We start from the raw sequence: 25,676 nt of genomic DNA, 5'->3' as shown, positions 1-25,676 counted from the left end.
GAGCAGCCATGGCCGAGTGGTTACGGCGTCTGAATAGAAATCAGATGTGATCATCACGCGCAGGTTCGAATCCTGCTGGCTGCGATACGCACTAGCAAGAGGGGGAGTTTTTCAGATGGCTCAGTAGAGTATGTTTTTTCTCAGATTTGTTTCGAATATTGAGTTATTGCGGTTTTTGTCTCTGATTTTTGAAAAAAAGGTGTCGCGTTGTATCAAAATTTTAAAATTGACTCTTGCATTTACCTTGAAATACAGTACCTGTTTTTTTGAGGTTTTTCCATCATTCGGAGCAGCCATGGCCTTGAATTATTTTTTAAAAAAAAACATATACTTTTACCTTGAAATACAATTCCTATTTTGTTGAGATTTTTCAATCATTCCGATCAGCCATGGACGAGTGGTTAAGGCGTCTGATTGGCAAGGAAATCAATTGTGTTATTCACGCGCAGGTTCGAATCCTGCTGGCTGCGATTCGTACAAGCAAGAGGGCTAGTTTTTTAGATGGGTCAATAGAATATTTTTTTTCTCAGATTTGTTTCGAATATTGTGTTTTTGCGGTTTTTGGTGTCTGTTTTTTTGAAAAAAAAAGATGTCGAGTTGAATTATTATGATTTTTTTGTAAAAACATATACATTTACCTTGAAATACAATTCCTATTTTTTGAGATTTAAATCATTCGGAGCAGCCATGGCCGAGTGGTTAAGGCGTCTGACTAGAAATCAGATGTGATCTTCACGCGCAGGTTCGAATCCTGCTGGCTGCGATTCGTACTAGCAAGAAAGAAAGTTTTTTAGAAGGGTCAAAAAAGTATTTTTTTTCTCAGATTTGCTTCGAATATCGAGTTATTGCAGTTTTTGGTATCTGTTTTTGAAAAAAAAAGATGTCGAGTTGATTTATTTTTTGAAAAAAACATATACCTTTACCTTGAAATACAATTCGTTGAGATTTTCATAATTCCGAGCAGCCATGCCCGAGTGGTTAAGGCGTCTGACTAGAAATCAGATGTGATCAGCACGCCCATGTTCGAATCCTGCTGGCTGCAATTCGTACTAGCATGAGGGGAAGTTTTTTAAAAGGGTCAAAAAAGTATTTTTTTTCTCAGACTTGCTTCGAATATCGAGTTATTGCAGTTTTTGGTATCTGTTTTTGAAAAAAAAACGATGTCGAATTGATTTATTTTTTTTTAAAAACATATACCTTAACCTTGAAATACAATTCGTGTTTTGTTGAGATTTTCGTAATTCCGAGCAGCCATGCCCGAGTGGTTAAGGCGTCTGACTAGAAATCAGATGTGATCAGCACGCGCATGTTCGTATCCTGCTGGCTGCGATACGCACTAGCAAGAGGGGGAGTTTTCAGATGGGTCAGTAGAGTATGTTTTTTCTCAGATTTGTTTCGAGTAGTGAGTTATTGCGGTTTTTGTATCTGATTTTTGAAAAAAAGATGTCGCGTTTAATCAAAATTTTAAAATTGACATATGCATTTACCTTGAAATACAGTACCTATTTTTTGAGATTTTTCGATCATTCTGAGCAGCCATGGCCGGGTGGTTAAGGCGTCTGACTAGACATCAGATGTGATATTCACGCGCATGTTCGTATCCTGCTGGCTGCGATACGCACTAGCAAGAGGGGGAGTTTTTCAGATGGGTCAGTAGAGTATGTTTTTCTCAGATTTGTTTCGAGTAGTGAGTTATTGCGGTTTTTGTATCTGCTTTTTGAAAAAAAAAGGTGTCGCGTTGAATCAAAATTTTAAAATTGACATATGCATTTACCTTGAAATACAGTACCTATTTTTTGAGATTTTTCGATCAATCTGAGCAGCCATGGCCGAGTGGTTAAGGCGTCAGACTAAAAATCAGATGTGATCATCACGCGCTGGTTCGAGTTCTGCTGGCTGCGATACGCACTAGCAAAAAGAGGAGTTTTTTAAAAGGGTCAAAAAAGTGTTTTTTTTTCTCAGATTTGCTTCGAGTATTGAGTTATTGCGGTTTTTGTATCTGATTTTTGAAAAAAAAAAAGATGTCGCGTTCAATCAAAATAGTAAAATTGATATATGCATTTACCTTGAAATACAGTACCTATTTTTTGAGATTTTTTATCATTCTGAGCAGCCATGGCCGGGTGGTTAAGGCGTCTGACTAGACATCAGATGTGATCTTCACGCGCAGGTTTGAATCCTGCTGGCTGCGATTCGTACAAGCAAGAAGGGCAGTTTTTTAGATGGGTCAATAGAGTATTTATTTTCCTAGAATTGTTTCGAATATTGAGTTTTTGCGGTTTTTAGTATCTGTTTTTTTAAAAAAAAAGATGTCGAGTTGAATTATTTTTTAAAAAAAACGTATATTTTACCTTGAAATACAATTCCTATTTTGCTGAGATTTTCATAATTCTGAGCAGCCATGCCCGACTGGTTAAGGCCCGTCTGACTAGAAATCAGATGTGATCATCACGCGCAGGTTTGAAGACTGCTGGCTGCGATACGCAATAACAAGAGGGGGAGTTTTTCAGATGGGTCAGTAGAGTATGTTTTTTTCTCAGATTTGTTTCGAGTATTGAGTTATTGTGAATTTTGGTATCTGTTTTTTGAAAAAAAAAGATGTCGAGTTGAATTATTTATTAAAAAAACATATACCTTTACCTTGAAGTACAATTCCTATTTTGTTGAGATATTCATAATTCGGAGCAGCCATGCCCGAGTGCTTAAGGCGTCTGACTAGAAATCAGTTGTGATCATCACGCGCAGGTTCGAATCATGCGGGATGCGATTCTACAAGCAAGAGGGGCAGTTTTTTAGATGGGTCTATAGAGTATTTTTTTTTCTCAGATTTGTTTCGAATATTGAGTTTTTGCAGTTTTTGGTATCTGTTTTTTTGAAAAAAAAAAGATGTCGAGTTGAATTATTATGATTTTTTTTACAAAATACATATACATTAACCTTGAAATACAATTCCTATTTCTTTGAGAATTTTAATCATTCGGAGCAGCCATGGCCGAGTGATTAAGGCGTCTGACTAGAAATCAGATGTGATCTTCACGCGCAGGTTCGAATCCTGCTGGCTGCGATTCGTACAAGCAAGAGGGGAAGGTTTTTAGATGGGTCAATAGAGTTTTTTTTTCTCAAATCGACTATTGAGTTTTTGCGGTTTTTGATATCTGTTTTTTGAAAAAAACGATGCCGAGTTGAATTATTATGATTTTTTTTAAAAAAAAAACATATACATTTACTTGAAATACAATTCCTGTTTCTTTGAGATTTTAAATCAATCTAAGCAGCCATGGCCGAGTGGTTAAGGCGTCTGACTAGAAATCAGATGTGATCTTCACGCGCTGGTTGGAATCCTGCTGGCTGCGATTTGTACTAGCAAAAAGAGGAGTTTATTAGTAGGTCAAAAAAGTATTTTTTTTTCTCAGATTTGCTTCGAATATCGAGTTATTGCGGTTTTCGGTATCTGTTTTTTGAAAAAAAAAGATGTCGAGTTGAATTATTTTTTAAAAAAACATATACTTTTACCTTGAAATACAATTCCTATTTTGTTGAGATTTTTCCATTATTCTGAGCAGCCATGGCCGAGTGGTTAAGGCTTCTGACTCGAAATCAGATGTGATCATCACGCGCAGGTTCAAACCCTGCTGGCTGCGATATGCACTAGCAAGAGGGAAAGTTTTTCAGTTGGGTCAGTAGAGTATGTTTTTTCTCAGATTTGTTTCGAGTATTGAGTTATTGCGGTTTTTGTTTCTGATTTTTGAAAAAAAAAAGATGTCGCGTTGAATTATTATGATTTTTAAAAAAAAAACATATACATTTACCTTGAAATACAATTCCCATTTTTTTGAGATTTTTAATCATTCGGAGCAGCCATGGCCGAGTGGTTACGGCGTCTGAATTGAAATCAGATCTGATCATCACGCGTCGGTTCGAATCTTGCTGGCTGCGATTCGTACAAGCAAGAGGGGAAGTTTTTTAGATGGGTCAATAGAGTGTTTTTTTTCTCAGATTTGTATCGAGTATTGAGTTTTTGCGGTTTTTGGTATCTGTTTTTTGAAAAAAAAAAGATGTCTAGTTGAATTATTTTTTAAAAAAAACATATACATTTACCTTGAAATACAATTCCCATTTTTTTGAGATTTTTAATCATTCGGAGCAGCCATGGCCGAGTGGTTACGGCGTCTGAATAGAAATCAGATGTGATCATCACGCGCAGGTTCGAATCCTGCTGGCTGCGATACGCACTAGCAAGAGGGGGAGTTTTTCAGATGGCTCAGTAGAGTATGTTTTTTCTCAGATTTGTTTCGAATATTGAGTTATTGCGGTTTTTGTCTCTGATTTTTGAAAAAAAGGTGTCGCGTTGTATCAAAATTTTAAAATTGACTCTTGCATTTACCTTGAAATACAGTACCTGTTTTTTTGAGGTTTTTCCATCATTCGGAGCAGCCATGGCCTTGAATTATTTTTTAAAAAAAAACATATACTTTTACCTTGAAATACAATTCCTATTTTGTTGAGATTTTTCAATCATTCCGATCAGCCATGGACGAGTGGTTAAGGCGTCTGACTGGCAAGGAAATCAATTGTGTTATTCACGCGCAGGTTCGAATCCTGCTGGCTGCGATTCGTACAAGCAAGAGGGCTAGTTTTTTAGATGGGTCAATAGAATATTTTTTTTCTCAGATTTGTTTCGAATATTGTGTTTTTGCGGTTTTTGGTGTCTGTTTTTTTGAAAAAAAAGATGTCGAGTTGAATTATTATGATTTTTTTGTAAAAACATATACATTTACCTTGAAATACAATTCCTATTTTTTGAGATTTAAATCATTCGGAGCAGCCATGGCCGAGTGGTTAAGGCGTCTGACTAGAAATCAGATGTGATCTTCACGCGCAGGTTCGAATCCTGCTGGCTGCGATTCGTACTAGCAAGAAAGAAAGTTTTTTAGAAGGGTCAAAAAAGTATTTTTTTTCTCAGATTTGCTTCGAATATCGAGTTATTGCAGTTTTTGGTATCTGTTTTTGAAAAAAAAAGATGTCGAGTTGATTTATTTTTTGAAAAAAACATATACCTTTACCTTGAAATACAATTCGTTGAGATTTTCATAATTCCGAGCAGCCATGCCCGAGTGGTTAAGGCGTCTGACTAGAAATCAGATGTGATCAGCACGCCCATGTTCGAATCCTGCTGGCTGCAATTCGTACTAGCATGAGGGGAAGTTTTTTAAAAGGGTCAAAAAAGTATTTTTTTTCTCAGACTTTCTTCGAATATCGAGTTATTGCAGTTTTTGGTATCTGTTTTTGAAAAAAAAACGATGTCGAATTGATTTATTTTTTTTTAAAAACATATACCTTAACCTTGAAATACAATTCGTGTTTTGTTGAGATTTTCGTAATTCCGAGCAGCCATGCCCGAGTGGTTAAGGCGTCTGACTAGAAATCAGATGTGATCAGCACGCGCATGTTCGTATCCTGCTGGCTGCGATACGCACTAGCAAGAGGGGGAGTTTTCAGATGGGTCAGTAGAGTATGTTTTTTCTCAGATTTGTTTCGAGTAGTGAGTTATTGCGGTTTTTGTATCTGATTTTTGAAAAAAAGATGTCGCGTTTAATCAAAATTTTAAAATTGACATATGCATTTACCTTGAAATACAGTACCTATTTTTTGAGATTTTTCGATCATTCTGAGCAGCCATGGCCGGGTGGTTAAGGCGTCTGACTAGACATCAGATGTGATATTCACGCGCATGTTCGTATCCTGCTGGCTGCGATACGCACTAGCAAGAGGGGGAGTTTTTCAGATGGGTCAGTAGAGTATGTTTTTCTCAGATTTGTTTCGAGTAGTGAGTTATTGCGGTTTTTGTATCTGCTTTTTGAAAAAAAAAGGTGTCGCGTTGAATCAAAATTTTAAAATTGACATATGCATTTACCTTGAAATACAGTACCTATTTTTTGAGATTTTTCGATCAATCTGAGCAGCCATGGCCGAGTGGTTAAGGCGTCAGACTAAAAATCAGATGTGATCATCACGCGCTGGTTCGAGTTCTGCTGGCTGCGATACGCACTAGCAAAAAGAGGAGTTTTTTAAAAGGGTCAAAAAAGTGTTTTTTTTTCTCAGATTTGCTTCGAGTATTGAGTTATTGCGGTTTTTGTATCTGATTTTTGAAAAAAAAAAAGATGTCGCGTTCAATCAAAATAGTAAAATTGATATATGCATTTACCTTGAAATACAGTACCTATTTTTTGAGATTTTTTATCATTCTGAGCAGCCATGGCCGGGTGGTTAAGGCGTCTGACTAGACATCAGATGTGATCTTCACGCGCAGGTTTGAATCCTGCTGGCTGCGATTCGTACAAGCAAGAGGGGCAGTTTTTTAGATGGCTCAGTAGAGTATGTTTGTTCTCAGATTTGTTTCGAGTATTGAGTTATTGCGGTTTTTGTATCCGATTTAAAAAAAAAGATATCGCGTTGAATCAAATTTTTAAAATTGACATATGCATTTACCATGAAATACAGTACCTATTTTTTGAGATTTTGCCATCATTTGGAGCAGCTATGGCCGAGTGGTTAAGGCGTCTGACTAGAAATCTGATTAGATCAGCACGCGAAGGTTTGAATCCTGCTGGCTGCGATTCGTACAAGCAAGAGGGGCAGTTTTTTAGATGGGTCAGTAGAGTATGTTTGTTCTCAGATTTGTTTCGAGTATTGAGTTATTGCGGTTTTTGTATCTGATTTAAAAAATATATATATCGCGTTGAATCAAAATTTTAAAATTGACACATGCATTTACCTTGAAATACAGTACCTATTTTTTGAGATTTTTACATCATTCGGAGCAGCCATGGCCGAGTGGTTAAGGCGTCTGACTAGAAATCAGATTAGATCATCACGCGAAGGTGCGAGTCCTGCTGGCTGCGATACGCACTAGCAAGAGGTAAGTTTTTCAGATGGGTCAGTAGAGTATGTTTTTTCTCAGATTTGTTTCGAGTATTGAGTTATTGCGGTTTTTGTATCTGATTTTTGAAAGAAAATATGTCGCGTTGGATCAAAATTTTAAAATTGACTTACGCATTTACCTTGAAATACAGTACCTTTTTTTGAGATTTTTCCATCATTCGGAGCAGCCATGTTCGAGTGGTTAAGGCGTCTGACTAGAAATCAGATGTGATCATCGCGCGCATGTTCGAATCCTGCTGGCTGCGATTTGTACAAGCAAGAGGGGCAGTTTTTTAAATGGGTCAATAGAGTTTTTTTTTCTCAGATTTGTTTCGAAAATTGAGTTTTTGCGGTTTTTGGTATCTGATTTTTGAAAAAAAAAATGTCGAGTTGAATTATTATGATTTAAAAAAAAAACATCTACATTTACTTTGAAGTTCAATTCCTATTTCTTTGAGGTTTTTAATCATTCGGAGCAGCCATGGCCGAGTGGTTAAGGCGTCTGACTAGAATTCAGAAGTGATCTTCATGCGCAGGTTCGAATCCTGCTGGCTGCGACAAGCAAGAGGGGCATTTTTTTAGATGGGTCGATAGAGTATTTTTTTTCTCAGATTTGTTTCGTATATTGAGTTTTTGCGGTTTTTGGTATCTGTTTTTTGAAAAAAAAAGATATTGACTTGAAATATTATGATTTAAAAAAAAAAACATACACATTTACCTTGAAATACAATTTCTATTTCTTTGAGATTTTTAATCATTCGGAGCAGCCATGGCCGAGTGGCTAAGGCGTCTGACTGGAAATTAAATGAGAGCTTCACGCGCAGGTTTGAATCCTGCTGGCTGCGATTCGTACTAGCAAGAGGGGCAGATTTTTAGAAGGCTCAAAAAGTATTTTTTTCTCAGATTTGTTTCGAGTATTGAGTTATTGCGGTTTTTGTATCTGATTTTTGAAAAAAAAAGATGTCGCGTTGAATCCAATTTTTAAAATTGACATAGGCATTGACCTTGAAATACAGTATCTGTTTTTTGAGATTTTTGCAGCATTCGGAGCAGCCATGGCCGAGTGGTTAAGGCGTCTGACTAGAAATCAGATGTGATCATCACGTTCAGGTTCGAGTCCTGCTGGCTGCGATACGCACTAGCAAGAGGGGGAAATTTTCAGATGGGTCAGTAGAGTATGTTTTTTCTCAGATTTGTTTCGAGTATTGAGTTATTGCGGTTTTTGTATCTGATTTTTGAAAAAAAAGATGTCGCGTTGAATCCAATTTTTAAAATTGACATAAGCATTGACCTTGAAATACAGTAACTGTTTTTTGAGATTTTTGCATCATTCGGAGCAGCCATGGCCGAGTGGTTAAGGCGTCTGACTAGAAATCAGATGTGATCATCACGTTCAGGATCGAGTCCTGCTGGCTGCGATACGCAATAGCAAGAGCGGGAAATTTTCAGATGGGTCAGTAGAGTTTGTTTTTTCTCAGATTTGTTTCGAGTATTGAGTTATTGCGGTTTTTGTATCTGATTTTTGAAAAAAAAAGATGTCGCGTTGAATCCAATTTTTAAAATTGACATAAGCATTGACCTTGAAATACAGTAACTGTTTTTTGAGATTTTTGCATCATTCCGAGCAGCCATGGCCGAGTGGTTAAGGCGTCTGACTAGAAATCAGTTGTGATCATCACGTTCAGGTTCGAGTCCTGCTGGCTGCGATACGCACTAGCAAGAGCGGGAAATTTTCAGATGGGTCAGTAGAGTATGTTTTTTCTCAGATTTGTTTCGAGTATTGAGTTATTGCGGTTTTTGTATCTGATTTTTGAAAAAAAAAGATGTCGCGTTGAATCCAATTTTTAAAATTGACATAGGCATTGACCTTGAAATACAGTATCTGTTTTTTGAGATTTTTGCAGCATTCGGAGCAGCCATGGCCGAGCGGTTAAGGCGTCTGACTAGAAATCAGATGTGATCATCACGTTCAGGTTCGAGTCCTGCTGGCTGCGATACTCACTAGCAAGAGGGGGGAATTTTCAGATGGGTCAGTAGAGTATGTTTTTTCTCAGATTTGTTTCGAGTATTGAGTTATTGCGGTTTTTGTATCTGATTTTTGAAAAAAAAGATGTCGCGATGAATCCAATTTTTAAAATTGACATAAGCATTGACCTTGAAATACAGTAACTGTTTTTTGAGATTTTTGCATCATTCGGAGCAGCCATGGCCGAGTGGTTAAGGCGTCTGACTAGAAATCAGATGTGATCATCACGTTCAGGTTCGAGTCCTGCTGGCTGCAATACGCACTAGCAAGAGCGGGAAATTTTCAGATGGGTCAGTAGAGTATGTTTTTTCGCAGATTTGTTTCGAGTATTGAGTTATTGCGGTTTTTGTATCTGATTTTTGAAAAAAAAGATGTCGCGTTGAATCCAATTTTTAAAATTGACATAAGCATTGACCTTGAAATACAGTAACTATTTTTTGAGATTTTTGCATCATTACGAGCAGCCATGGCCGAGTGGTTAAGGCGTCTGACTAGAAATCAGTTGTGATCATCACGTTCAGGTTCGAGTCCTGCTGGCTGCGATACGCACTATCAAGAGGGGGATTTTTTCAGATGGGTCAGTAGAGTATGTTTTTTCTCAGATTTGTTTCGAGTATTGACTTATTGCGGTTTTTGTATCTGATTTTTGAAAAAAAAAAGATGTCGCGTTGAATCAAATTTCTAAAATTGACATATGCATTTACCTTGAAATACAGCACCTGTTTTTTGAGATTTTTCCATTATGCATATCAGACATGGCCGAGTGGTTGAGGCGTCTGACTAGAAATCAGATGTGATCATCAGGCGCAGGTTCGAGTCCTGCTGGCTGCGATACGCACTAGCAAGAGGGGTGTTTTTCAGATGGCTCAGTAGAGTATGTTTTTTCTCAGATTTGTTCCGAGTATTGAGTTATTGCGGTTTTTGTATCTGATTTTTGAAAAAAAAAGATGTCGCGTTGAATCAAAATTTTAAAATTGACATATGCATTTACCTTGAAATACAGTTCCTAATTTTTGAGATTTTTTCATCATTCGGAGCAGCCATGGTCGAGTGGTTAAGGCGTCTGACTAGAATTCATATGTTTTCTTCACGCCCATGTTCGAAACCTGCTGGCTGCGATACGCACTAGCAAGATGGCGAGTTTTCCAGATGGGTCAGTAGAGTATGTTTTTTTCTCAGATTTGTTTCGAATTTTGAGTTTGCGGTTATTGGTATCTGTATTTTGAAAAAAAAAGATGTCGAGTTGAATTATTATGATTTTTTTTTTAAAAAACATATACATTTACCTTGAAATACAATTCCTATTTCTTTGAGATTTTTAATCATTCTGAGCAACCATGGCCGAGTTGTTAAGGCGTCTGACTAGAAATCATAAGTGGTCTTCACTCGCAGGTTCGAATCCTGCCTGCTGCAATTCTTACTAGCAAAAAGAGGTCAAAAAAAGAAGGGTCAAAAAAGTTTTTTTTTCTCAGATTTGCTTCGAATATCGAGTTTTTGCGGTTTTTGGTATCTGTTTTATGCAAAAAAAAAGATGTCGAGTTGAATTATTTTTTAAAAAAATTATATACCTTTACCTTGAAATACAATTCCTATTTTGTTGAGATTTGCGTAATTCGGAGTAGCCATGCCCGAGTGGTTAAGGAGTCTGACAAGAAATCAGATGGGTTCATCACGCGCAGGTTCGAATCCTGTTGGCTGCGATACGCACTTGCAAGAGGGGCAGTTTTTCACATGGGTCAGTATATTATGTTTTTTTCTCAGATTTGTTTCGAGTATTGAGTTATTGCGGTTTTTGTCTCTGATTTTTGAAAAAAAAGTGTCGCGTTGTATCAAAATTTTAAAATTGACTCTTGAATTTACCTTGAAATACAGTACCTGTTTTTTTGAGGTTTTTCCATCATTCGGAGCAGCCATGGCCTTGAATTATTATTTTAAAAAAACATATACTTTTACCTTGAAATACAATTCCTATTTCTTTGAGATTTTTAATCATTCTGAGCAACCATGGCCGAGTTGTTAAGGCGTCTGACTAGAAATCATAAGTGGTCTTCACTCGCAGGTTCAAATCCTGCTTGCTGCAATTCTTACTAGCAAAAAGAGGTCAAAAAAAGAAGGGTCAAAAAAGTTTTTTTTTCTCAGATTTGCTTCGAATATCGAGTTATTGCGGTTTTTGGTATCTGTTTTATGCAAAAAAAAAGATGTCGAGTTGAATTATTTTTTAAAAAAATTATATACCTTTACCTTGAAATACAATTCCTATTTTGTTGAGATTTGCGTAATTCGGAGTAGCCATGCCCGAGTGGTTAAGGCGTCTGACAAGAAATCAGATGGGTTCATCACGCGCAGGTTCGAATCCTGTTGGCTGCGATACGCACTTGCAAGAGGGGCAGTTTTTCACATGGGTCAGTATATTATGTTTTTTTTCTCAGATTTGTTTCGAGTATTAAGTTATTGCGGTTTTCGTATCTGATTTTTGAAAAAAAAAAGATGTCGCGTTGAATCAAAATTTTCAAATTGACAGTTGCATTTACCTATAAATACAGTACCTTTTTTTGAGATTTTTCCATCATTCGGAGCAGCCATGTTCGAGTGGTTAAGGCGTCTGACTAGAAATCAGATGTGAGCATTACGCGCCGGTTCGAATCCTGCTGGCTGCGATTCGTACAAGCAAGAGGGGCAGTTTTTTAAATGGGTCAATAGAGTTTTTTTTTCTCAGATTTGTTTCGAATATTGAGTTTTTGCGGTTTTTGGTATCTGTTTTCTGAAAAAAAAGATGTCGAGTTGAATTATTATGATTTAAAAAAAAACATATACATTTACCTTGAAATACAATTCCTATTTCTTTGAAGTTTTTAATCACTCGGAGCAGCCATGACCGAGTGGTTAAGGCGTCTGACTAGAAATTAGAGGTGATCATGACGTGCAGGTTCGAGTCCTGCTGGCTGCAATACGCACTAGCAAGAGGGTAGTTTTTCAGATGGGTCAGTAGAGTATGTTTTTTCTCAGATTTGTTTCGAGTATTGAGTTATTGCGGTTTTTGTATCTGATTTTTGAAAAAACAAGATGTCGCAATGAATCAAAATTTTAAAATTGACATATGCATTTACCTTGAAATACAGTACCTATTTTTTGAGATTTTTCCATCATTCGGAGCAGCCATGGTCGAGTGGTTAAGGCGTCTGACTAGAAATCAGATGTGATCATCACGCGCAGGTTCGAATCCTGCTGGATGCGATTCGTACAAGCAAGAGGGGCAGTTTTTTAAATGGGTCAATAGAGTATTCTTTTTCTCAGATTTGTTTCGAATATTGAGTTTTTGCGGTTTTTGGTATCTGATTTTTGAAAAAAAAATGTCGAGTTGAATTATTATGATTTTTTAAAAAAAACATACCTTTACCTTGAAATTCAATTCCTATTTTGTTGAGATTATCATAATTCTGAGCAGCCATGCCCGAGTGGTTAAGGCGTCTGACTAGAAATCAGATGTGATCATCACGCGCAGCTTCGAATCCTGCTGGCTGCGATACGCACTAGCAAGAGGGGGAGTTTTTCAGATGGGTCAGTAGTATTGAGTTATTGCGGTTTTTGTATCTGTTTTTTGAAAAAAGATGTCGCGTTGAATCCAATTTTTAAAATTGACATAGGCATTGACCTTGAAATACAGTAACTGTTTTTTGAGATTTTCCATCCTTCTGAGCAGCCATGGCCGAGTGGTTAAGGCGTCTGACTAGAAAGCAGATGTGATCATCACGCGCAGGTTCGAGTCCTGCTGGCTGCGATACGCACTAGCAAGAGGGGGATTTTTTCAGATGGGTCAGTAGAGTATGTTTTTTCTCTGATTTGTTTCGAGTATTGACTTATTGCGGTTTTTTGTATCTGATTTTTGAAAAAAAAAGATGTCGCGTTGAATCAAATTTCTAAAATTGACATATGCATTTACCTTGAAATACAGTAACTGTTTTTTGAGATTTTCCATCCTTCTGAGCAGCCATGGCCGAGTGGTTAAGGCGTCTGACTAGAAATCAGATTTGATCATCACGCGCAGGTTCGAGTCCTGCTGGCTGCGATACGCACTAGCAAGAGGGGGATTTTTTCAGATGGGTCAGTAGAGTATGTTTTTTCTCTGATTTGTTTCGAGTATTGACTTATTGCAGTTTTTGTATCTGATTTTTGAAAAAAAAAGATGTCGCGTTGAATCAAATTTCTAAAATTGACATATGCATTTACCTTGAAATACAGTAACTGTTTTTTGAGATTTTCCATCCTTCTGAGCAGCCATGGCCGAGTGGTTAAGGCGTCTGACTAGAAATCAGATGTGATCATCACGCGCAGGTTCGAGTCCTGCTGGCTGCGATACGCACTAGCAAGAGGGGGATTTTTTCAGATGGGTCAGTAGAGTATGTTTTTTCTCTGATTTGTTTCGAGTATTGACTTATTGCGGTTTTTTGTATCTGATTTTTGAAAAAAAAAGATGTCGCGTTGAATCAAATTTCTAAAATTGACATATGCATTTACCTTGAAATACAGTAACTGTTTTTTGAGATTTTCCATCCTTCTGAGCAGCCATGGCCGAGTGGTTAAGGCGTCTGACTAGAAATCAGATTTGATCATCACGCGCAGGTTCGAGTCCTGCTGGCTGCGATACGCACTAGCAAGAGGGGGATTTTTTCAGATGGGTCAGTAGAGTATGTTTTTTCTCTGATTTGTTTCGAGTATTGAGTTGTTGCGGTTTTTGTATCTGATTTTTTTTAAAAAATGTCGCGTTGAATCAAATTTTTAAAATTGACATATGCATTTACCTTGAAACACAGTACCTGTTTTTTGAGATTTTTCCATAATTCATATTAGACATGCCCGAGTGGTTGGGGCGTCTGACTAGAAATCAGATGTGATCATCAGGCGCAGGTTCGAGTCCTGCTGGCTGCGATACGCACTAGCAAGAGGGGGTGTTTTTCAGATGGCTCAGTAGAGTATGTTTTTTCTCAGATTTGTTCCGAGTATTGAGTTATTGCGGTTTTTGTATCTGATTTTTGAAAAAAAAAAGATGACGCGTTGAATCAAAATTTTAAAATTGACATATGCATTTACCTTGAAATACAGTACCTAACTTTTGAGATTTTTTCACCATTCGGAGCAGCCATGGTCGAGTGGTTAAGGCGTCTGACTAGAATTCATATGTTTTCTTCACGCCCATGTTCGAAACCTGCTGGCTGCGATACGCACTAGCAAGATGGCGAGTTTTCCAGATGGGTCAGTAGAGTATGTCTTTTTCTCAGATTTGTTTCGAATATTGAGTTTGCGGTTATTGGTATCTGTATTTTGAAAAAAAAAGATGTCGAGTTGAATTATTATGATTTTTTTTTTTAAAAAAAACATATACATTTACCTTGAAATACAATTCCTATTTCTTTGAGATTTTTAATCATTCTGAGCAACCATGGCCGAGTTGTTAAGGCGTCTGACTGGAAATCATAAGGGGTCTTCACTCGCAGGTTCGAATCCTGCTTGCTGCAATTCTTACTAGCAAAAACAGGTCAAAAATAGAAGGGTCAAAAAAGTTTTTTTTCTCAGATTTGCTTCGAATATCGAGTTATTGCGGTTTTTGGTATCTGTTTTATGAAAAAAAAAGATGTCGAGTTGAATTATTTTTTTAAAAAAACATATACCTTTACCTTGAAATACAATTCCTATTTTGTTGAGATTTTCGTAATTCGGAGTAGCCATGCCCGAGTGGTTAAGGCGTCTGACAAGAAATCAGATGGGTTCATCACGCGCAGGTTCGAATCCTGTTGGCTGCGATACGCACTTGCAAGAGGGGCAGTTTTTCAGATGGGTCAGTATATTATGTTTTTTCTCAGATTTGTTTCGAGTATTAAGTTATTGCGGTTTTCGTATCTGATTTTTGAAAAAAAAAGATGTTGCGTTGAATCAAAATTTTCAAATTGACAGTTGCATTTACCTATAAATACAGTACTTATTTTTTGAGATTTTTCCATCATTTGGAGCAGTCATGGCCGAGTGGTTAAGGCGTCTGACTAGAAGGTTCGTATCCTGCTGGCTGCGATTCGTACAAGCAAGAGGGGCAGTTTTTTAGATGGGTCAATATAGTATTTTTTTTCTCAGATTTGCTTCGAATATCGAGTTTTTGCGGTTTTTCGTATCTGTTTTTTGAAAAAAAAAGATGTCTAGTTGAATTATTTTTTTAAAAAAAACATATACCTTTACCTTGAAATACAATTCCTATTTTGTTGAGATTATCATAATTCTGAGCAGCCATGCCCGAGTGGTTAAGGCGTCTGACTAGAAATCAGATGTGATCATCACGCGCAGCTTCGAATCCTGCTGGCTGCGATACGCACTAGCAAGAGGGGGAGTTTTTCAGATGGGTCAGTAGAGTATGTTTTTTCTCAGATTTGTTTCGAGTATTGAGTTATTGCGGTTTTTGTATCTGATTTTTGAAAAAAAAGATGTCGCGTTGAATCAAAATTTTAAAATTGACATATGCATTTACCTTAAAATTTAGTACCTTTTTTTGAGATTTTTCCATCATTACGAGCAGCCATGGCCGAGTGGTTAAGGCGTCTGACTAGAAAGAAGATGTGATCTTCACGCGCAGGTTCGAATCCTGCTGGCTGTGATACGCACTAGCAAGAGGGGGAGTTTTTCAGATGGGTCAGTAGAGTATTTTTTTTTCTCAGATTTGTTTCGAGTATTGAGTTATTGCGGTTTTTGTATCTGATTTTTGAAAAAAAAGATTTCGCGTTGAATCAAAATTTTAAAATTGACATATGCATTTACCTTGAAATTTAGAACCTATTTTTTGAGATTTTTCCATCATTACGAGCAGCAATGGCCGAGTGGTTAAGGCGTCTGACTAGAAATCAGATGTGATTTTCACCCGCAGGTTCGAAGCCTGCTGGCTGCGATTCGTACAAGCAAGAGGGGCAGTTTTTTAGATGGATCAATAATGTATTTTTTTTTTTTCAGATTTGTTTTGAACATTGAGTTTTTGCGGTTTTTGGTATCTGTTTTTTGAAAAAAAAAGATGTCTAGTTGAATTATTTTAAAAAAAAACATATACTTTTACCTTGAAATTCATTTCCTATTTTGTTGAGATTATCATAATTCTGAGCAGCCATGCCCGAGTGGTTAAGGCGTCTGACTAGAAATCAGATGTGATCATCACGCGCAGCTTCGAATCCTGCTGGCTGCGATACGCACTAGCAAGAGGGGGAGTTTTTCAGATGGGTCAGTAGTATTGAGTTATTGCGGTTTTTGTATCTGATTTTTGAAAAAAAGATGTCGCGTTGAATCAAAATTTTAAAATTGACATATGCATTTACCTTGAAATTTAGTACTTAATTTTTGAGATTTTTCCAGCATTACGAGCAGCCATGGCCGAGTGGTTAAGGCGTCTGTTTAGAAATCAGATGTGATCTTCACGCGCAGGTTCGAATCCTGCTAGCTGCGATTCGTACAAGCAAGAGGGGCAGTTTTTTAGATGGGTCAATATAGTACTTTTTTTTCAGATTTGTTTTGAATATTGAGATTTGCGGTTTTTGGTATCTTTTTTTTTGAAAAAAAAAGATGTCGAGTTGAATTATTTTTTAAAAAAAACATATACCTTAACCTTGAAATACAATTCCTACTTTTTTGAGATTTTCATATTTCTGAGCAGCCATGCCCGAGTGGTTACGGCGTCTGACTAGATATCAAGTGTGATCATCACGCGCAGGTTCGAATCCTGCTGGCTGCGATACGCACTAGCAAGAGAGGTAGATTCTCAGATGGGTCAGTAGAGTATGTTTTTTCTCAGATTTGTTTCGAGTATTGAGTTTTTGCGGTTATTGGTATGTGTTTTTTGAAGAAAAAAAAACATGTCGAGTTGAATTATTATGATTTTTTTTAAAAAAACATATACCTTTATCTTGAAATACAATTCCTATTTCTTTGAGATTTTTAACCATCCGGCGCAGACATGGCCGAGTGGTTAAGGCGTCTGACCAGAAAGCAGCTGTGATCTTCACGCGCAGGTTCGAATCCTGCTGGCTGCGATTTGTACAAGCACGAGGAGCTGTTTTTTAGATGGGTCAATAGAGTATTGTTTTCTCAAATTTGTTTCGAATATTGAGTTTTTGCGGTTATTGGTATGTGTTTTTTGAAAAAAAAAGATGTCGAGTTGAATTATTATGATTTTAAAAAAAAACATATAAATTTACCTTGAAATACAATTCCTATTTCCTTGAGATTTTTAATCATTCGGAGCAGCCTTGGCCGAGTGGTTAAGGCGTCTGACTAGAAATCAGATGTGATCTTCACGCGTAGGTTCGAATCCTGCTGGCTGCGATTCGTACAAGCAAGAGGGGCAGTTTTTTAGATGAGTCAATAGAGTATTTTTTTTCCTCAGATTTGTTTCGAATATTGAGTTTTTGCGGTTATTGGTATGTGTTTTTTGAAAAAAAAGATGTCGAGTTGAATTATTATGATTTTTTTTTTAAAAAACATATACATTTACCTTGAAATATAATTTCTATTTCTTTGAGATTTTTAATCATTCGGCGCAGCCATAGCCGAGTGGTTAAGGCGTCTGACTAGAAAGAAGATGTGATCTTCACGCGCAGGTTCGAATCCTGCTGGCTGCGATTTGTACAAGCAAGAGGAGCTGTTTTTTAGATGGGTCAATAGAGTATTTTTTTCTCAGATTTGTTTTGAATATTGAGTTTTTGCGGTTATTGGTATGTGTTTTTTGAAAAAAAAAGATGTCGAGTTGAATTATTATGATTTAAAAAAAAACATATACATTTACCTTCAAATACAATTCCTATTTCTTTGAGATTTTTAATCATTCGGAGCAGCCATGGCCGAGTGGTTAAGGCGTCTGACTAGAAATCAGATGTGATCTTCACGCGCAGGTTCGAATCCTGCTGGCTGCGATTTGTACAAGCAAGAGGAGCTGTTTTTTAGATGGGTCAATAGAGTTTTTTTTCTCAGATTTGTTTCGAATATTGAGTTTTTGCGGTTATTGGAATGTGTTTTTTGAAAGAAAAGATGTCGAGTTGAATTATTATGATTTTAAAAAAAACATATACATTTACCTTGAAATACAATTCCTATATCTTTGAGATTTGTAATCATTCGGAGCAGCCATGGCCGAGTGGTTAAAGCGTCTGACTAGAAATCAGATGAGATCTTCACGCGCAGGTTCGAATCCTGCTGGCTGCGATTCGTACTAGCGAGAGGGGCAGGTTTTTAGAAGGCTCAAAAAAGTATTTTTTTTCTCAGATTTGCTTCGAATATCGAGTTTTTGCGGTTTTTGCTATCTGTTTTTTGAAAAAAAAAGATGTCGAGTTGAATTATTTTTTTTTAAAAACATATATCTTCTACCTTGAAATAAAATTCCTATTTTGTTGAGATTTTCATAATTCGGAGCAGCCATGCCCGAGTGGTTAAGGCGTCTGACTAGAAATCAGATGTGATCATCAGGCGCAGGTTTGAATCCTGCTGGCTGCGATTCGTACAAGCAAGAGGGGCAGTTTTTTAGATGGGTCAGTAGTGTATTTTTTTCTCAGATTTGTTTTGAATGTTGAGTTTTTGCGGTTATTGGTATGTGTTTTTTGAAAAAAAAAAGATGTCGAGTTGAATTATTATGATTTTAAAAAACATATACATTTACCTTGAAATACAATTCCTATTTCTTTGAGATTTTTAATCATTCGGAGCAGCCATGGTCGAGTGGTTAAGGCGTCTGACTAGAAATCAGATGTGATCTTCACGCGCAGGTTCGAATCCTGCTGGCTGCGATTCGTACTAGCAAGAGGGGCAGGTTTTTAGAAGGCTCAAAAAAGTATTTTTTTTCTCAGATTTGCTTCGAATATCGAGTTATTGCGGTTTTTGCTATCTGTTTTTTGAAAAAAAAAGATGTCGTGTTGAAACAAAATTTTAAAATTGACATATGCTTTTACCTTGAAATAAAGTACCTTTTTTGAGATTTTTTCCAGCCTTCGTAGCAGCCATGGCCGAGTGGTTAAGGCGTCTGACTAGAAATCAGATGTGATCTTCACGCGCAGGTTCGAATCCTGCTGGCTGCGATTTGTACAAGCAAGAGGAGCTGTTTTTTAGATGGGTCAATAGTGTATTTTTTTCTCAGATTTGTTTTGAATGTTGAGTTTTTGCGGTTATTGGTATGTGTTTTTTGAAAAAAAAAAGATGTCGAGTTGAATTATTATGATTTAAAAAAAACATATACATTTACCTTGAAATACAATTCCTATTTCTTTGAGATTTTTAATCATTCGGAGCAGCCATGGCCGAGTGGTTAAGGCGTCTGACTAGAAATCAAATGTGATCTTCACGCGCAGGTTCGAATCCTGCTGGCTGCGATTCGTACTAGCAAGAGGGGCAGGTTTTTAGAAGGCTCAAAAAAGTATTTTTTTTCTCAGATTTGCTTCGAATATCGAGTTATTGCGGTTTTTGCTATCTGTTTTTTGAAAAAAAAAGATTTCGTGTTGAAACAAAATTTTAAAATTGACATATGCTTTTACCTTGAAATAAAGTACCTTTTTTGAGATTTTTTCCAGCCTTCGTAGCAGCCATGGCCGAGTGGTTAAGGCGTCTGACTAGAAATCAGATGTGATCATCACGCGCAGGTTTGAATCCTGCTGGCTGCGATACGCACTAGCAAGAGGGGGAGTTTTTCAGATGGGTCAGTAGAGTATGTTCTTTCTCAGATTTGTTTCGAGTTTTGAGTTTTTGCGGTTTTTGTATCTGATTTTTGAAAAAAAAAGATGTCGTGTTGAAACAAAATTTTAAAATTGACATATGCTTTTACCTTGAAATAGAGTACCTTTTTTGAGATTTTTTCCAGCCTTCGTAGCAGCCATGGCCGAGTGGTTAAGGCGTCTGACTAGAAATCAGATGTGATCTTCACGCGCAGGTTCGAATCCTGCTGGCTGCGATTCGTACAAGCAAGAGGGGAAGTTTTTTAGATGGGTCAGTAGAGTATGTTTTTTCTCAGATTTGTTTCGAGTAAGTTATTGCGGTTTTTGTATCTGATTTTTGAAAAAAAAAGATGTCGCGTTGAATCAAAATTTTGAAATTGACATATGCATTTACCTTGAAATACAGTACCTATTTTTCGAATTTTTTCCATCATTCGGAGCAGCCATGGCCGAGTGGTTAAGGCGTCCGACTAGAAATCAGTTGTGATCATCACGCGCAGGTTCGAATCCTGCTGGCTGCGATACGCACTTGCAAGAGGGGGAGTTTTTCAGATGGGTCAGTATATTATGTTTTTTTCTCAGATTTGTTTCGAATATTAAGTTTTTGCGGTTTTCGTATCTGATTTTTGAAAAAAAAGATGTCGCGTTGAATCAAAATTTTAAAATTGACAGTTGCATTTACCTATAAATACAGTACCTATTTTTTGAGATTTTTCCATCATTTGGAGCAGTCATGGCCGAGTGGTTAAGGCGTCTGACTAGAAGGTTCGTATCCTGCTGGCTGCGATTCGTACAAGCAAGAGGGGCAGTTTTTTAGATGGGTCAATATAGTATTTTTTCTCAGATTTGCTTCGAATATCGAGTTTTTGCGGTTTTTCGTATCTGTTTTTTGAAAAAAAAAGATGTCTAGTTGAATTATTTAAAAAAAAAAAACATATACCTTTACCTTGAAACACAATTCCTATTTTGTTGAGATTATCATAATTCTGAGCAGCCATGCCCGAGTGGTTAAGGCGTCTGACTAGAAATCAGATGTGAGCATCACGCGCAGCTTCGAATCCTGCTGGCTGTGATACGCACTAGCAAGAGGGGGAGTTTTTCAGATGGGTCGGTAGAGTATGTTTTTTCTCAGATTTGTTTCGAGTATTGAGTTATTGCGGTTTTTGTATCTGATTTTTGAAAAAAAAGATGTCGCGTTGAATCAAAATTTTAAAATTGACATATGCATTTACCTTGAAATTTAGTACCTATTTTTTGAGATTTTTACATCATTACGAGCAGCCATGGCCGAGTGGTTAAGGCGTCTGACTAGAAATCAGATGTGACCTTCACGCGCAGGTTCGAATCCTGCTGGCTGCGATTCGTACAAGCAAGAGGGGCAGTTTTTAGATGGACATTGAACATTGAGTTATTGCGGTTTTTGTATCTGATTTTTGAAAAAAAAGATGTCGCGTTGAATCAAAATTTTAAAATTGACATATGCATTTACCTTGAAATTTAGTACCTATTTTTTGAGATTTTAAATCATTACGAGCAGCCATGGCCGAGTGGTTAAGGCGTCAGACTAGAAATCAGATGTGACCTTCACGCGCAGGTTCGAATCCTGCTGGCTGCGATTTGTACCAGCAAGAGGAGCTGTTTTTTAGATGGGTCAATAGTGTATTTTTTTCTCAGATTTGTTTTGAATGTTGAGTTTTTGCGGTTATTGGTATGTGTTTTTTGAAAAAAAAAAGATGTCGAGTTGAATTATTATGATTTTAAAAAAACATATACATTTACCTTGAAATACAATTCCTATTTCTTTGAGATTTTTAATCATTCGGAGCAGCCATGGCCGAGTGGTTAAGGCGTCTGACTAGAAATCAGATGTGATCTTCACGCGCAGGTTCGAATCCTGCTGGCTGCGATTCGTACTAGCAAGAGGGGCAGGTTTTTAGAAGGCTCAAAAAAGTATTTTTTTTCTCAGATTTGCTTCGAATATCGAGTTATTGCGGTTTTTGCTATCTGTTTTTTGAAAAAAAAAAGATGTCGTGTTGAAACAAAATTTTAAAGTTGACATATGCTTTTACCTTGAAATAAAGTACCTTTTTTGAGATTTTTTCCAGCCTTCGTAGCAGCCATGGCCGAGTGGTTAAGGCGTCTGACTAGAAATCAGATGTGATCATCACGCGCAGGTTTGAATCCTGCTGGCTGCGATACGCACTAGCAAGAGGGGGAGTTTTTCAGATGGGTCAGTAGAGTATGTTCTTTCTCAGATTTGTTTCGAGTATTGAGTTTTTGCGGTTTTTGTATCTGATTTTTGAAAAAAAAAGATGTCGTGTTGAAACAAAATTTTAAAATTGACATATGCTTTTACCTTGAAATAGAGTACCTTTTTTGAGATTTTTTCCAGCCTTCGTAGCAGCCATGTCCGAGTGGTTAAGGCGTCTGACTAGAAATCAGATGTGATCTTCACGCGCAGGTTCGAATCCTGCTGGCTGCGATTCGTACAAGCAAGAGGGGCAGTTTTTTAGATGGGTCAGTAGAGTATGTTTTTTCTCAGATTTGTTTCGAGTAAGTTATTGCGGTTTTTGTATCTGATTTTTGAAAAAAGATGTCGCGTTGAATCAAATTTTTAAAATTGACATATGCATTTGCTTGAAATACAGTACCTATTTTTGAGATTTTTGCATCATTCAGATCAGCCATGGCCGAGTGGTTAAGGCGTCTGACTAGAAATCACATGTGATCATCACGCGCAGGTTGGAATCCTGCTGGCTGCGATACGCTCTAGCAAGAGGGCGAGTTTTTCAGATGGGTAAGTAGAGTATGTTTTTTCTCAGATTTTTTTTGAATATTGAGTTATTGCGGTTTTTGTATCTGATTTTTGAAAAAAAAAGATGTCGCGTTGAATCAAAATTTTAAAATTGAGATATGCATTTACCTTGAAATACAGTACCTATTTTTCGAATTTTTTCCATCATTCGGAGCAGCCATGGCCGAGTGGTTAAGGCGTCCGACTAGAAATCAGTTGTGATCATCACGCGCAGGTTCGAATCCTGCTGGCTGCGATACGCACTTGCAAGAGGGGGAGTTTTTCAGATGGGTCAGTATATTATGTTTTTTTCTCAGATTTGTTTCGAATATTAAGTTATTGCGGTTTTCGTATCTGATTTTTGAAAAAAAAAAGATGTCGCGTTGAATCAAAATTTTAAAATTGACAGTTGCATTTACCTATAAATACAGTACCTATTTTTTGAGATTTTTCCATCATTTGGAGCAGTCATGGCCGAGTGGTTAAGGCGTCTGACTAGAAGGTTCGTATCCTGCTGGCTGCGATTCGTACAAGCAAGAGGGGCAGTTTTTTAGATGGGTCAATATAGTATTTTTTTCTCAGATTTGCTTCGAATATCGAGTTTTTGCGGTTTTTCGTATCTGTTTTTTGAAAAAAAAAGATGTCTAGTTGAATTATTTTTAAAAAAAAAACATATACCTTTACCTTGAAACACAATTCCTATTTTGTTGAGATTATCATAATTCTGAGCAGCCATGCCCGAGTGGTTAAGGCGTCTGACTAGAAATCAGATGTGAGCATCACGCGCAGCTTCGAATCCTGCTGGCTGTGATACGCACTAGCAAGAGGGGGAGTTTTTCAGATGGGTCAGTAGAGTATGTTTTTTCTCAGATTTGTTTCGAGTATTGAGTTATTGCGGTTTTTGTATCTGATTTTTGAAAAAAAAGATGTCGCGTTGAATCAAAATTTTAAAATTGACATATGCATTTACCTTGAAATTTAGTACCTATTTTTTGAGATTTTTACATCATTACGAGCAGCCATGGCCGAGTGGTTAAGGCGTCTGACTAGAAATCAGATGTGAGCATCACGCGCAGGTTCGAATCCTGCTGGCTGCGAATCGTACAAGCAAGAGGGGCAGTTTTTTAGATGGACATTGAACATTGAGTTTTTGCGGTTTTTGGTATCTGTTTTTTGAAAAAAAAAGATGTCTAGTTGAATTATTTTTTTTAAAAAACATGTTCCTTTACCTTGAAATTCAATTCCTATTTTGTTGAGATTATCATAATTCTGAACAGCCATGCCCGAGTGGTTAAGGCGTCTGACTAGAAATCAGATGTGTTCATCACGCGCAGCTTCGTATCCTGCTGGCTGCGATACGCACTAGCAAGAGGGGGAGTTTTTCAGATGGGTCAGTAGTATTGAGTTATTGCGGTTTTTGTATCTCATTTTTGAAAAAAAGATGTCGCGTTGAATCAAAATTTTAAAATTCACATATGCATTTACCTTGAAATTTAGTACCTAATTTTTGAGATTTTTCCATCATTCGGAGCAGCCATGGCCGAGTGGTTAAGGCGTCTGACTTGAAATCAGATGTGATCTTCACGCGCAGGTTCGAATCCTGCTGGCTGCGATTCGTACAAGCAAGAGGGGCAGTTTTTTAGATGGGTCAATTTAGTACTTTTTTTTCAGATTTATTTTGAATATTGAGATTTGCGGTTATTGGTATGTGTTTTTTGAAAAAAAAGATGTCGAGTTGAATTATTTTTTAAAAAAAACATATACCTTTACCTTGAAATACAATTCCTACTTTTTTGAGATTTTCATATTTCTGAGCAGCCATGCCCGAGTGGTTACAGCGTCTGACTAGATATCAAATGTGATCAACACGCGCAGGTTCGAATCCTGCTGGCTGCGATACGCACTAGCAAGAGGGGGAGTTTCTCAGATGGGTCAGTAGAGCATGTTCTTTCTCAGATTTGTTTCGAGTATTGAGTTATTGCGGTTTTTGTATCTGACTTTTGAAAAAAAAAGATGTCGCGTTGAATTATTATGATTTAAAAAAAAACATTTACATTTACCTTGAAATACATTTCATATTTTTTGAGATTTTTTCCTCTTTCGGAGCAGCCATGGCCGAGTGGTTAAGGCGTCTGACTAGAAAGCAGTTGTGATTTTCACGCGCAGGTTCGAATCCTGCTGGCTGCGATTCGCACAAGCAAGAGGGGCAGTTTTTAGATGGGTCAATAGAGTATGTTTTTTCTCAGATTTGTTTCGAGTATTGAGTTATTGCGGTTTTTGTATCTGATTTTTGAAAAAAAAGATGTCTAGTTGAATTATTTTAAAAAAAAAAAACATATACCTTTACCTTGAAATACAATTCCTATTTTGTTGAGATTATCATAATTCTGAGCAGCCATGCCCGAGTGGTTAAGGCGTCTGACTAGAAATCAGATGTGAGCATCACGCGCAGCTTCGAATCCTGCTGGCTGTGATACGCACTAGCAAGAGGGGGAGTTTTTCAGATGGGTCAGTAGAGTATGTTTTTTCTCAGATTTGTTTCGAGTATTGAGTTATTGCGGTTTTTGTATCTGATTTTTGAAAAAAAAAGATGTCGCGTTGAATCAAAATTTTAAAATTGACATATGCATTTACCTTGAAATTTAGTACCTATTTTTTGAGATTTTTCAATCATTACGAGCAGCCATGACCGAGTGGTTAAGGCGTCTGACTAGAAATTAGATGTGATCTTCACGCGCAGGTTCGAATCCTGCTGGCTGAGATTCGTACAAGCAAGAGGGGCAGTTTTTTAGATGGGTCAATATAGTTTTTTTTTTTCAGATTTGCTTTGAACATTGAGTTTTTGCGGTTTTTGGTATCTGTTTTTTGAAAAAAAAGATGTCTAGTTGAATTATTTTTAAAAAAAACATATACCTTTACCTTGAAATTCAATTCCTATTTTGTTGAGATTATCATAATTCTGAGCAGCCATGCCAGAGTGGTTAAGGCGTCTGACTAGAAATCAGATGTGATCATCACGCGCAGCTTCGAATCCTGGTGGCTGCGATACGCACTAGCAAGAGGGGGAGTTTTTCAGATGGGTCAGTAGTATTGAGTTATTGCGGTTTTTTTATCTGATTTTTGAAAAAAAGATGTCGCGTTGAATCAAAATTTTAAAATTGACATATGCCATTACCTTGAAATTTAGTACCTAATTTTTGAGATTTTTCCAGCATTC

At 37.1% G+C, this 25,676-nt stretch overlaps 1 protein-coding gene and 72 non-coding genes across 73 annotated transcripts in view; all 73 read left to right on the top strand.

Moving 5' to 3' along the window:
* The window catches only part of LOC134839865 (low-density lipoprotein receptor-related protein 2-like), a 213,029-nt gene that overhangs the window by 121,286 nt on the left and 66,067 nt on the right, over nt 1-25,676 (top strand). The gene's annotated exons all lie outside the window — the stretch shown is intronic.
* On the top strand, nt 3-84 carry Trnas-aga (transfer RNA serine (anticodon AGA)). The gene has a single exon. It is a non-coding gene; the product is annotated as a tRNA-Ser (tRNA).
* Trnas-aga (transfer RNA serine (anticodon AGA)) lies at nt 682-763 on the top strand. The gene has a single exon. It is a non-coding gene; the product is annotated as a tRNA-Ser (tRNA).
* Trnas-aga (transfer RNA serine (anticodon AGA)) lies at nt 961-1,042 on the top strand. The gene has a single exon. It is a non-coding gene; the product is annotated as a tRNA-Ser (tRNA).
* On the top strand, nt 1,248-1,329 carry Trnas-aga (transfer RNA serine (anticodon AGA)). Its single transcript has one exon. It is a non-coding gene; the product is annotated as a tRNA-Ser (tRNA).
* Nucleotides 1,533-1,614, top strand: Trnas-aga (transfer RNA serine (anticodon AGA)). Its single transcript has one exon. It is a non-coding gene; the product is annotated as a tRNA-Ser (tRNA).
* Nucleotides 1,820-1,901, top strand: Trnaf-aaa (transfer RNA phenylalanine (anticodon AAA)). Its single transcript has one exon. It is a non-coding gene; the product is annotated as a tRNA-Phe (tRNA).
* Trnas-aga (transfer RNA serine (anticodon AGA)) lies at nt 2,110-2,191 on the top strand. Its single transcript has one exon. It is a non-coding gene; the product is annotated as a tRNA-Ser (tRNA).
* On the top strand, nt 2,983-3,064 carry Trnas-aga (transfer RNA serine (anticodon AGA)). Its single transcript has one exon. It is a non-coding gene; the product is annotated as a tRNA-Ser (tRNA).
* Trnas-aga (transfer RNA serine (anticodon AGA)) lies at nt 3,272-3,353 on the top strand. Its single transcript has one exon. It is a non-coding gene; the product is annotated as a tRNA-Ser (tRNA).
* On the top strand, nt 3,560-3,641 carry Trnas-cga (transfer RNA serine (anticodon CGA)). Its single transcript has one exon. It is a non-coding gene; the product is annotated as a tRNA-Ser (tRNA).
* On the top strand, nt 4,144-4,225 carry Trnas-aga (transfer RNA serine (anticodon AGA)). The gene has a single exon. It is a non-coding gene; the product is annotated as a tRNA-Ser (tRNA).
* Trnas-aga (transfer RNA serine (anticodon AGA)) lies at nt 4,822-4,903 on the top strand. Its single transcript has one exon. It is a non-coding gene; the product is annotated as a tRNA-Ser (tRNA).
* On the top strand, nt 5,101-5,182 carry Trnas-aga (transfer RNA serine (anticodon AGA)). The gene has a single exon. It is a non-coding gene; the product is annotated as a tRNA-Ser (tRNA).
* On the top strand, nt 5,388-5,469 carry Trnas-aga (transfer RNA serine (anticodon AGA)). Its single transcript has one exon. It is a non-coding gene; the product is annotated as a tRNA-Ser (tRNA).
* Trnas-aga (transfer RNA serine (anticodon AGA)) lies at nt 5,673-5,754 on the top strand. The gene has a single exon. It is a non-coding gene; the product is annotated as a tRNA-Ser (tRNA).
* On the top strand, nt 5,960-6,041 carry Trnaf-aaa (transfer RNA phenylalanine (anticodon AAA)). The gene has a single exon. It is a non-coding gene; the product is annotated as a tRNA-Phe (tRNA).
* Trnas-aga (transfer RNA serine (anticodon AGA)) lies at nt 6,250-6,331 on the top strand. Its single transcript has one exon. It is a non-coding gene; the product is annotated as a tRNA-Ser (tRNA).
* On the top strand, nt 6,535-6,616 carry Trnas-aga (transfer RNA serine (anticodon AGA)). Its single transcript is given in 2 exon segments — nt 6,535-6,571; nt 6,582-6,616. It is a non-coding gene; the product is annotated as a tRNA-Ser (tRNA).
* Trnas-aga (transfer RNA serine (anticodon AGA)) lies at nt 6,821-6,902 on the top strand. The gene has a single exon. It is a non-coding gene; the product is annotated as a tRNA-Ser (tRNA).
* On the top strand, nt 7,106-7,187 carry Trnas-aga (transfer RNA serine (anticodon AGA)). The gene has a single exon. It is a non-coding gene; the product is annotated as a tRNA-Ser (tRNA).
* Nucleotides 7,397-7,478, top strand: Trnas-aga (transfer RNA serine (anticodon AGA)). Its single transcript has one exon. It is a non-coding gene; the product is annotated as a tRNA-Ser (tRNA).
* On the top strand, nt 7,685-7,766 carry Trnas-gga (transfer RNA serine (anticodon GGA)). Its single transcript has one exon. It is a non-coding gene; the product is annotated as a tRNA-Ser (tRNA).
* On the top strand, nt 7,971-8,052 carry Trnas-aga (transfer RNA serine (anticodon AGA)). The gene has a single exon. It is a non-coding gene; the product is annotated as a tRNA-Ser (tRNA).
* Trnas-aga (transfer RNA serine (anticodon AGA)) lies at nt 8,258-8,339 on the top strand. The gene has a single exon. It is a non-coding gene; the product is annotated as a tRNA-Ser (tRNA).
* On the top strand, nt 8,546-8,627 carry Trnas-aga (transfer RNA serine (anticodon AGA)). Its single transcript has one exon. It is a non-coding gene; the product is annotated as a tRNA-Ser (tRNA).
* On the top strand, nt 8,834-8,915 carry Trnas-aga (transfer RNA serine (anticodon AGA)). Its single transcript has one exon. It is a non-coding gene; the product is annotated as a tRNA-Ser (tRNA).
* Trnas-aga (transfer RNA serine (anticodon AGA)) lies at nt 9,121-9,202 on the top strand. Its single transcript has one exon. It is a non-coding gene; the product is annotated as a tRNA-Ser (tRNA).
* On the top strand, nt 9,408-9,489 carry Trnas-aga (transfer RNA serine (anticodon AGA)). The gene has a single exon. It is a non-coding gene; the product is annotated as a tRNA-Ser (tRNA).
* On the top strand, nt 9,700-9,778 carry Trnas-aga (transfer RNA serine (anticodon AGA)). Its single transcript has one exon. It is a non-coding gene; the product is annotated as a tRNA-Ser (tRNA).
* On the top strand, nt 10,279-10,360 carry Trnas-aga (transfer RNA serine (anticodon AGA)). Its single transcript has one exon. It is a non-coding gene; the product is annotated as a tRNA-Ser (tRNA).
* Nucleotides 10,946-11,027, top strand: Trnas-aga (transfer RNA serine (anticodon AGA)). Its single transcript has one exon. It is a non-coding gene; the product is annotated as a tRNA-Ser (tRNA).
* Trnas-aga (transfer RNA serine (anticodon AGA)) lies at nt 11,523-11,604 on the top strand. The gene has a single exon. It is a non-coding gene; the product is annotated as a tRNA-Ser (tRNA).
* On the top strand, nt 11,813-11,894 carry Trnas-aga (transfer RNA serine (anticodon AGA)). Its single transcript has one exon. It is a non-coding gene; the product is annotated as a tRNA-Ser (tRNA).
* Trnas-aga (transfer RNA serine (anticodon AGA)) lies at nt 12,100-12,181 on the top strand. The gene has a single exon. It is a non-coding gene; the product is annotated as a tRNA-Ser (tRNA).
* Nucleotides 12,389-12,470, top strand: Trnas-aga (transfer RNA serine (anticodon AGA)). Its single transcript has one exon. It is a non-coding gene; the product is annotated as a tRNA-Ser (tRNA).
* On the top strand, nt 12,644-12,725 carry Trnas-aga (transfer RNA serine (anticodon AGA)). Its single transcript has one exon. It is a non-coding gene; the product is annotated as a tRNA-Ser (tRNA).
* On the top strand, nt 12,932-13,013 carry Trnas-aga (transfer RNA serine (anticodon AGA)). The gene has a single exon. It is a non-coding gene; the product is annotated as a tRNA-Ser (tRNA).
* Trnas-aga (transfer RNA serine (anticodon AGA)) lies at nt 13,219-13,300 on the top strand. The gene has a single exon. It is a non-coding gene; the product is annotated as a tRNA-Ser (tRNA).
* On the top strand, nt 13,507-13,588 carry Trnas-aga (transfer RNA serine (anticodon AGA)). Its single transcript has one exon. It is a non-coding gene; the product is annotated as a tRNA-Ser (tRNA).
* Nucleotides 14,379-14,460, top strand: Trnas-gga (transfer RNA serine (anticodon GGA)). The gene has a single exon. It is a non-coding gene; the product is annotated as a tRNA-Ser (tRNA).
* On the top strand, nt 15,217-15,298 carry Trnas-aga (transfer RNA serine (anticodon AGA)). Its single transcript has one exon. It is a non-coding gene; the product is annotated as a tRNA-Ser (tRNA).
* On the top strand, nt 15,503-15,584 carry Trnas-aga (transfer RNA serine (anticodon AGA)). The gene has a single exon. It is a non-coding gene; the product is annotated as a tRNA-Ser (tRNA).
* Trnas-aga (transfer RNA serine (anticodon AGA)) lies at nt 15,791-15,872 on the top strand. Its single transcript has one exon. It is a non-coding gene; the product is annotated as a tRNA-Ser (tRNA).
* On the top strand, nt 16,079-16,160 carry Trnas-aga (transfer RNA serine (anticodon AGA)). The gene has a single exon. It is a non-coding gene; the product is annotated as a tRNA-Ser (tRNA).
* On the top strand, nt 16,336-16,417 carry Trnas-aga (transfer RNA serine (anticodon AGA)). The gene has a single exon. It is a non-coding gene; the product is annotated as a tRNA-Ser (tRNA).
* On the top strand, nt 16,622-16,703 carry Trnas-aga (transfer RNA serine (anticodon AGA)). The gene has a single exon. It is a non-coding gene; the product is annotated as a tRNA-Ser (tRNA).
* On the top strand, nt 16,920-17,001 carry Trnas-aga (transfer RNA serine (anticodon AGA)). Its single transcript has one exon. It is a non-coding gene; the product is annotated as a tRNA-Ser (tRNA).
* On the top strand, nt 17,212-17,293 carry Trnas-aga (transfer RNA serine (anticodon AGA)). Its single transcript has one exon. It is a non-coding gene; the product is annotated as a tRNA-Ser (tRNA).
* Trnas-aga (transfer RNA serine (anticodon AGA)) lies at nt 17,508-17,589 on the top strand. The gene has a single exon. It is a non-coding gene; the product is annotated as a tRNA-Ser (tRNA).
* Trnas-aga (transfer RNA serine (anticodon AGA)) lies at nt 17,799-17,880 on the top strand. Its single transcript has one exon. It is a non-coding gene; the product is annotated as a tRNA-Ser (tRNA).
* On the top strand, nt 18,088-18,169 carry Trnas-aga (transfer RNA serine (anticodon AGA)). Its single transcript has one exon. It is a non-coding gene; the product is annotated as a tRNA-Ser (tRNA).
* Nucleotides 18,376-18,457, top strand: Trnas-aga (transfer RNA serine (anticodon AGA)). Its single transcript has one exon. It is a non-coding gene; the product is annotated as a tRNA-Ser (tRNA).
* Nucleotides 18,666-18,747, top strand: Trnas-aga (transfer RNA serine (anticodon AGA)). The gene has a single exon. It is a non-coding gene; the product is annotated as a tRNA-Ser (tRNA).
* Trnas-aga (transfer RNA serine (anticodon AGA)) lies at nt 18,954-19,035 on the top strand. The gene has a single exon. It is a non-coding gene; the product is annotated as a tRNA-Ser (tRNA).
* Trnas-aga (transfer RNA serine (anticodon AGA)) lies at nt 19,245-19,326 on the top strand. Its single transcript has one exon. It is a non-coding gene; the product is annotated as a tRNA-Ser (tRNA).
* Nucleotides 19,533-19,614, top strand: Trnas-aga (transfer RNA serine (anticodon AGA)). Its single transcript has one exon. It is a non-coding gene; the product is annotated as a tRNA-Ser (tRNA).
* Trnas-aga (transfer RNA serine (anticodon AGA)) lies at nt 19,820-19,901 on the top strand. Its single transcript has one exon. It is a non-coding gene; the product is annotated as a tRNA-Ser (tRNA).
* Nucleotides 20,105-20,186, top strand: Trnas-aga (transfer RNA serine (anticodon AGA)). Its single transcript has one exon. It is a non-coding gene; the product is annotated as a tRNA-Ser (tRNA).
* Trnas-aga (transfer RNA serine (anticodon AGA)) lies at nt 20,656-20,737 on the top strand. Its single transcript has one exon. It is a non-coding gene; the product is annotated as a tRNA-Ser (tRNA).
* Trnas-aga (transfer RNA serine (anticodon AGA)) lies at nt 20,943-21,024 on the top strand. The gene has a single exon. It is a non-coding gene; the product is annotated as a tRNA-Ser (tRNA).
* Nucleotides 21,199-21,280, top strand: Trnas-aga (transfer RNA serine (anticodon AGA)). The gene has a single exon. It is a non-coding gene; the product is annotated as a tRNA-Ser (tRNA).
* Nucleotides 21,490-21,571, top strand: Trnas-aga (transfer RNA serine (anticodon AGA)). Its single transcript has one exon. It is a non-coding gene; the product is annotated as a tRNA-Ser (tRNA).
* On the top strand, nt 21,779-21,860 carry Trnas-aga (transfer RNA serine (anticodon AGA)). Its single transcript has one exon. It is a non-coding gene; the product is annotated as a tRNA-Ser (tRNA).
* Nucleotides 22,066-22,147, top strand: Trnas-aga (transfer RNA serine (anticodon AGA)). The gene has a single exon. It is a non-coding gene; the product is annotated as a tRNA-Ser (tRNA).
* Trnas-aga (transfer RNA serine (anticodon AGA)) lies at nt 22,346-22,427 on the top strand. Its single transcript has one exon. It is a non-coding gene; the product is annotated as a tRNA-Ser (tRNA).
* On the top strand, nt 22,634-22,715 carry Trnas-aga (transfer RNA serine (anticodon AGA)). Its single transcript has one exon. It is a non-coding gene; the product is annotated as a tRNA-Ser (tRNA).
* Nucleotides 23,188-23,269, top strand: Trnas-aga (transfer RNA serine (anticodon AGA)). The gene has a single exon. It is a non-coding gene; the product is annotated as a tRNA-Ser (tRNA).
* Nucleotides 23,475-23,556, top strand: Trnas-aga (transfer RNA serine (anticodon AGA)). Its single transcript has one exon. It is a non-coding gene; the product is annotated as a tRNA-Ser (tRNA).
* On the top strand, nt 23,990-24,071 carry Trnas-uga (transfer RNA serine (anticodon UGA)). The gene has a single exon. It is a non-coding gene; the product is annotated as a tRNA-Ser (tRNA).
* Trnas-aga (transfer RNA serine (anticodon AGA)) lies at nt 24,565-24,646 on the top strand. Its single transcript has one exon. It is a non-coding gene; the product is annotated as a tRNA-Ser (tRNA).
* On the top strand, nt 24,851-24,932 carry Trnas-aga (transfer RNA serine (anticodon AGA)). Its single transcript has one exon. It is a non-coding gene; the product is annotated as a tRNA-Ser (tRNA).
* On the top strand, nt 25,139-25,220 carry Trnas-aga (transfer RNA serine (anticodon AGA)). The gene has a single exon. It is a non-coding gene; the product is annotated as a tRNA-Ser (tRNA).

This window comes from Symsagittifera roscoffensis, chromosome 1 (assembly GCF_963678635.1).
Source record: "Symsagittifera roscoffensis chromosome 1, txSymRosc1.1, whole genome shotgun sequence".
Classification (NCBI taxonomy): Eukaryota; Metazoa; Xenacoelomorpha; order Acoela; family Convolutidae; genus Symsagittifera; species Symsagittifera roscoffensis.
This window is presented reverse-complemented; position numbering and strand designations above follow the sequence as displayed.